Below are 7500 nucleotides of genomic sequence, written 5' to 3'. Positions count from 1 at the left end.
AAAATCAGGATTTTCCCCGACAAAGGAAACATCCCGAATGTACTCGTATGTCACGCGACCTTTGGAACTATTGTCCCATCGGTTTTGCCACCCACGAAGCATACATTCCTTCAACAACCTTTCACACTCTAGATACCCCCTTTCTACATCACCGTCGGATATCCATCCATCTAGCAGCGGCATACAAAGCCTCCTTCTCAACCTGAAGGTAAATGCCCGTTGCACAACTAACAGGTCAAGAGGAGGCGCACCTAACAACACCTGCAACGCATCCGTACTCACTGTACGGCATACAGGCAAACAGGCAAGCAACATAATGCGCTGGCACGCCATCAGATGACGTTTGCCAACCGACTTTAAAGCCCATTCGTACCATATAGCGGCACCATAAGTGGCACAGGCCACAAATAGGCCCCGATATACGGTACGAACCGCACGCCGGCTAAGACCCCAGTCAAATCTGACAACGCGACGCACTTGCCCAACGATTGCCTGCAGCCGCTCCCTCAACGAAACTAAGTGTGGAGTAAAACACATCCTTTCACTCATAGTTACCCCCAGGTATTTGACTTGCGTCACATACCTAATACCTACCCCATTCAAACGTACAATCGGTGGACGACTCGGGGACAATCTGCCCTTAAGCAGCATTGTCACCGTTTTGTCCATCGATATGTCCACTCCCACATCTACCCCCCAATTGTGGGTAAATGTAAGGAGCTGCCCCCCCACTCGCTCTAGTTCCTCACGCGAACGACCCTCAACCAAAATGAGAAGGTCGTCCGCATACGCACAGTGTTTACAGAGTGGCTCTAACTGCCGAAGCAGGGAGTCCATCATGAGGTTCCAAATGAAGGGACCACAGACGGATCCCTGCGGACAGCCTCGCTCCACCCCAATCTCCACACTCCCGCCCACTCCTACCATGGATGCTTTTCTGTCCGAAAAATAACTCCGCCATAGAGTAATTTCCGGACAGCCAAGCTCCTCTAATCTCTGCAACACACGATCCCAGCGCAAGTAATCAAATGCCCCCTTAAAGTCAATAAATATGCCAAGGACATATTTATTGACGTTTTCCCTAACTACACTCTGAACATACAACCACGCATCCTCTATACCACGTCTTTTCCTAAACCCATACTGCCTATCCGACCTAACACCCCGAGTTAGCTCCTGAAGCCGCTCAACCATAACCCTTTCCAGCACTTTTCCAAGCACCGGAAGGAGGCTGATACCACGATAAGATCGAGGATCGCTCCTGATCTTATCGGGCGACTTCAAGAGTGCAACGACCCTAGCAATTTTCCACTCGCGTGGAAAATATCCCTCCCATATGCATTTATCATAAATGGCCTCCAAATATTCCGGAATGAACTTCCACAAGCATTTGCACATCTCTCCGTTCAAACCATCAAAACCTGGAGACCTTTTAGACCTGACCAGGCCAAATGCATAATCCAACTCCTCAGCTTCTATTGGAGGGACAGGCACCTCTTGTGCAGGAGGAACCTGAACCTCAGCCCTGGGAAAAAACTCGCCTAACAGAACATTGGCACACTCTCTCCACGTCGATAATACAGTATCACCTACGCGAAGAGAGCTAGCCGTCTCATTTCGACGACCCCGACAGATCCTATAGACCTGTCCCCAAGGGTCGTCCCTATTTTCCCCCACAAATCTCCTCCACTCTTCCTCCTTCACTCTCACAAGCATCTTCTTATATTCTTTCATCCCTACACTAAATTGATACTTGAGCTGAGACAGATTCTCCGAATTGGTCCGCCTGCCGCGTTGAAACAACCGCCTCAAGCGTCGGACAGACCTCCTCTTCGAATTTAACTCACTCGTCCACCATTTCACACCTTTCATTCTCACAGCCCTAGCTTTCCTAAACAATAAGTCATTCACACCCCAGACACATTCATATAGACGAGCAATTTGCTCGTCAACCCCCAATTCCTCAAACTCCCTAAGCGGTATATCCAATACCGCTTCCCTAACAGTATGTCCATATCGGTTCCAGTCAGTACACGAGGTACGCCATCGCCTCAATGGACTCCCCCCTTCTAACTGCGGGGTACGGGGAGTAACCATAATTTGTATTAAATTATGGTCACTAATTCCCCAACCCCCCCTAACACTCCATTTACACTCGAACCTACCCGCTGCTGCGTCATTCATGAGCGTCACGTCAATGTCACTCACACCTCTAGGCCCCTCAAACGTATACCATACGCTTGGTTCGTTTGCTACAAGAAGGTTATTCGCCACAACCCACTCGCTCATAACCTCACCCCGAGTGTGGCTCCGATATCCAGCAGTATGCCTGGATACCTTGCTGAACCACATCGGGGAGGTAGCATTCGCGTCAAGACACACGATGGCAGGAATGCTACTCTCAAGTAGTAGCACCGCATCAATGTATCTTAAGTAGGGCTCTAGAGGCTCGTCAGACTTGCAGTACAAGCTGACGACATTCATTCTGCCGAATTCCCCCTCGACACACACACATACTCCCCACTGTGATGAGTCAACTACTACACAAGAGTAGCTTGGCTCACACACAGCTACTGCGGCCTTGACTCCAAGGTCCGTAAAGACCCTGAAGCCCCCAGGAAGGCCTCTCACCACCCCATTGGTGGAGTATGGTTCCTGGAGCAAAGCAATGCCGCAGCCCCCCTCCGACATACACGCCCCCAATTCACACATCACGGCATATGACCCCTGACAGTTCAGTTGATATAGTTCAACCATCAATGTCTAGCGTTCGCACGGGCAACAATGGCACAGTACACCGGGCAGACAGTGGACATCATTAGATGTCCGGCTGGCTTGCCCTTAAACGCACAGTTGCGACAATGCGGGGCATTGCCACAACCTGCACTCCTGTGTCCTTCTTGCCCGCACCTACGGCAGACATCCTTCTTGGCTCTGCATTCTGCCACCCTGTGATCAAACCCCATGCATCGGAAGCAGCCGGGCGTCAGTTGGTCTGGCCGTACCCGGAAGGAAAACCACTTTATGTAGCAACGACCTGCTTCCAGGAGGGCGGACATTAGCATGTCCGTTCCCTCAAGGACAACATTCGTCACCCCATCGGGGCTGACCTTCCAAGGACGGCTGATCATCCTCACGTCCTTCTCACGGCACCCAGGGCTGAACTCCTTGAGGTTCAACCGGAACAACTCTCCCATGAAATCTTCAGGGGAGATCTCCGTGTGGACCCCTTGGACCACAACCCTAGGCCCCAGCTTCCGACGTATGCTCACATCGAGCCCCACCTCGGAAAACTTGGCATTTTTCGCCAAGTTGTCCCTCTCGGCAACGGATGGGGTGCGAATAATCGCACCTCCATCCTTCAACGGGCGCACCTCGTGCACCCTAACCCCCATGGAAGGCCCTACCTCCTTTACCACCTTCTTAATCACCTCCTTGGAAGTAGTGGGGGTTTTACCCCTCACTACGACCGACCAGGTCTCGACTGGCTTGGGCACCGGCAACGCAGGCAACACAGGCGCAGGCGCCTGAGGTGCCGGCATCGACGCTGCACCAGCCAGCGCAGCTCCAGCCGTCCTCCGAGGTGCTTCCTCCCTGGTAATCTTCATGGCTTCTAGTTGCCCACGAAGATGGGCTATCTCCCCCACCATTTCCACAAAGAGTTCCTCGAACTCCAAGGAGTACCCCAGGAGGTCTTTTGCAACACTTTTCGGGACGCCGTCCATGTCTATGACGGCTCCACTAAAGGCCGTCACAATGGACTTGAAGCGCCCCATAAACTGCACCGCAACTTTCTTGCGTTCGGCATCCCCACCGATCGCACCCAACCCTTTCAGGGAAGCACCCAATTCCCCACGGATTTCCTCCAAACGCTTCCCTGCGGGACCTAATTTTTCCCCCGTCTTCCGCCCCTTGCGCCCACTCCCAATCTTTCCGCTTTCGGAACCACCCTCGCTTCCACTCACCTTTTCAGGTACCTTTAAAGATACCTTCTCCACCGGAACCGCTGCACCTCCAGCGGTCTTCTTCTTAGAACGGGGAGGAGACCGCAAGATCACCTCCTCCTCTCCGGACGTCGTCTCGTCCATTGCCGACGATGGCACCGCCGACCCGCTTGGAAGAGAGGTGTTCGCCCTCTTCCTCAACCCTTCTGATTTGGGCATTGCCCAACTCTCCACCACTAAGGTTGCCGAGTTCGCCGTATAAAAGCCTCCCGAGCAACAACAAAAACTGGGTCCCTTTTGGGCGACGGCAACTACTGCACGGCAGGAATGAACCCCGCACAGGTACGCACACAGCGGCTGCACCTATCGGCGAGCCAAAGCAAAGCGCGAGGGCGTAGCCCACAGCGCCAACCAAAGGTCTGGCAAAGGCCACCACCAATGCCTTGCCGGACGGAACACTGTTCCCCGAACAAGGACGGGTCGACCGAGGTGGAGCTAACGCCGAGCTCGACCGCAGGCAAAACGCAGCACGCTCTGTTCGCGGCACCTGCACAAAGTATTCAACCTTGGCGCAGTACTTAACCCACGCACAAAAGGGGACGCCCTTTTTACTGTTGCCAAATATGGCAATATAGCGGCACGACAAGCCTAGTGTACGCCCGCACTGTACTTCCACGCCGAAATGTAACGGCACACGCACACGAGAAGGACGCCAAAAATTAGCGGCACACGCCAAAACCACGCCAGAAATAGCGGCACTCAAAAGTTGTAAACAACTTACCAACAAGGTACACTTGTACGCAATGTACAGCCACGCAAACGGTGGCGTCACTAGCACAACACACCACGCCGAAAAATAACGGCACGCCCGCAAAGTTGTAAACAACTTAATGGAAAATTTCCAACGCTGTATCTAGCGGCACTCACACGCACGCACAATGTGTCTATAGCACGGAGTATATTGGCACTCACTAGAGTGTCCAACAACACTACCGTACGGCACTCACTCACGCGTCCAATATATTCACTACGCTGTACGAGAACACGTACAGCCACGCAAAAAAAAATTGGCGTCACTCAAAAGAAACCGTATCACGCACCGGTACTCACACACGAATGTAACCGCAAAAGGAAATCACAAAAATCGCAAATCACCGCTTAGCACACGACACGTCCGCACTATTCAACAGTCAAACTGAGAATGAGTAGATAGGGACAGTAGGAATCTCGTTAATCCATTCATGCGCGTCACTAATTAGATGACGAGGCATTTGGCTACCTTAAGAGAGTCATAGTTACTCCCGCCGTTTACCCGCGCTTACTTGAATTTCTTCACTTTGACATTCAGAGCACTGGGCAGAAATCACATTGTGTCAACACCCGTTAGGGCCATCACAATGCTTTGTTTTAATTAGACAGTCGGATTCCCCAAGTCCGTGCCAGTTCTGAATTGATTGTTAATTGATAATCGTTATAATTTAAAAGGAATATATATCGAATGATATAATTCCTTAAAAATTTTAGCAAGAAAGTTCCACAATTGGCTACGTAACTACTATCCGGGGAACAAGAATCGTAATTCTCTATTTACCCAGAACGAGTACATAAACCATGGTATTGCTTCCCAATCAAGCCCGACTATCTCAATCTTCAGAGCCAATCCTTATCCCGAAGTTACGGATCTAATTTGCCGACTTCCCTTACCTACATTATTCTATCGACTAGAGACTCTTCACCTTGGAGACCAGCTGCGGATATTGGTACGGCCTGTTGAGAAGTTTGCGTGACCCCACCATAAATTTTCAAGGTCCGAGGAGAAAATATCGACACAACAGTAAATGTCATGCTCTTCTAGTCCATCTACCATATCTCTCTTCGAAAGACTTCCATGGTAGTACGACTATAAAACAGAAAAGAAAACTCTTCCGATATCTCTCGACGGCTTCTTTATGGTCGTTCCTGTTGCCAGGATGAGCACAAGGCCCATTTTTAATAACAAACGGATACTCAACAGGTTACGGAATTGGAACCGTATTCCCTTTCGTTCAAAATAATTCAAGTATTTTAATTATTTTTAAATATATTTTTATTAATATTTTTTTTTATTAAAAACTTGAAAATTTTCGGCTTTCGCCTTGAACTTAGGACCGACTAACTCGTGATCAACCACTGTTCACACGAAACCCTTCTCCACTTCAGTCCTCCAAGGTCTCATTCGATTATTTGCTACTACCACCAAGATCTGTACCAATAGCGGCTCCATGCAGGCTTACGCCAAACACTTCTAAGCACACTATTGTACCCTCCTACTCACTAAAGTTTCAAAATTTATAAATCAATCGAAATTGTTTTATAAATCATCTACTTTAGCGGTAATGTATAGGTATACAACTTAAGCGCCATCCATTTTAAGGGCTAGTTGCTTCGGCAGGTGAGTTGTTACACACTCCTTAGCGGATTACGACTTCCATGTCCACCGTCCTGCTGTTTTAAGCAACCAACGCCTTTCATGGTATCTGCATGAGTTGTTAATTTAGGCACCGTAACATTACGTTTGGTTCATCCCACAGCGCCAGTTCTGCTTACCAAAAGTGGCCCACTGGGCACATTATATCATAACCTCAACCTTCATATCAAGAAAGGTGAGGTTCTTACCCATTTAAAGTTTGAGAATAGGTTAAAATCGTTTCGACCCTAAGGCCTCTAATCATTCGCTTTACCAGATAAGATTATTTTATATAATTTTTAAATGCACCAGCTATCCTGAGGGAAACTTCGGAGGGAACCAGCTACTAGATGGTTCGATTGGTCTTTCGCCCCTATACTCAATTCTGACAATCGATTTGCACGTCAGAACTGTTTCGGTCTTCCATCAGGGTTTCCCCTGACTTCAACCTGATCAAGTATAGTTCACCATCTTTCGGGTCACAGCATATATGCTCAAGGTACGCTCCAGTTAGAGGTATAAATAATAATAAATTATCATTATACATAACTATATGGAACGCCCCGGGATTGAATTAATTGACTATTTATTAAAAAATAGACTAAAAATTAATCCCATTATATTTAAGTTAAGTTAATTATGCCATTAAGTTTAATATAACTCAATGACTTGCACATATGTTAGACTCCTTGGTCCGTGTTTCAAGACGGGTCCCGAAGGTATCCTGAATCTTTCGCATTGTTAATCATATAAATGCATACAAATAAATATTAATATCATAGATATTAAATTTTTTGTAAAATTCAAAAAATGAATTTTAGCATTATATATAATAAAATCTATCAACACTTTATCAAATCATTAGTATTTATTTTATGTTAATATGCTTAAAAAGCAAATTAATTTAAATAAACTTAATATCACCAATGATCTTTTGATAAATACTTTATTATGTTAATAGATTACAATGTCCTTATATGAAAAAAATGCACATTATTTTTTTAATTATTTAATGATGAATTTTTCATAATGGATATTCAGGTTCATCGGGCTTAACCTCTAAGCAGTTTCACGTACTATTTAACTCTCTATTCAGAGTTCTTTTCAACT

At 47.5% G+C, this 7500-nt stretch overlaps 1 pseudogene; it reads right to left on the bottom strand.

Moving 5' to 3' along the window:
- Positions 1–5097: 5097 nt before the first annotated feature.
- Positions 5098–7500, bottom strand: part of LOC129251669 (large subunit ribosomal RNA) — a 2782-nt pseudogene continuing 379 nt past the window's right edge.

This window comes from Anastrepha obliqua, unplaced genomic scaffold, assembly GCF_027943255.1.
Source record: "Anastrepha obliqua isolate idAnaObli1 unplaced genomic scaffold, idAnaObli1_1.0 ptg000060l, whole genome shotgun sequence".
In the NCBI taxonomy this organism is placed as follows: Eukaryota; Metazoa; Arthropoda; class Insecta; order Diptera; family Tephritidae; genus Anastrepha; species Anastrepha obliqua.
This window is presented reverse-complemented; position numbering and strand designations above follow the sequence as displayed.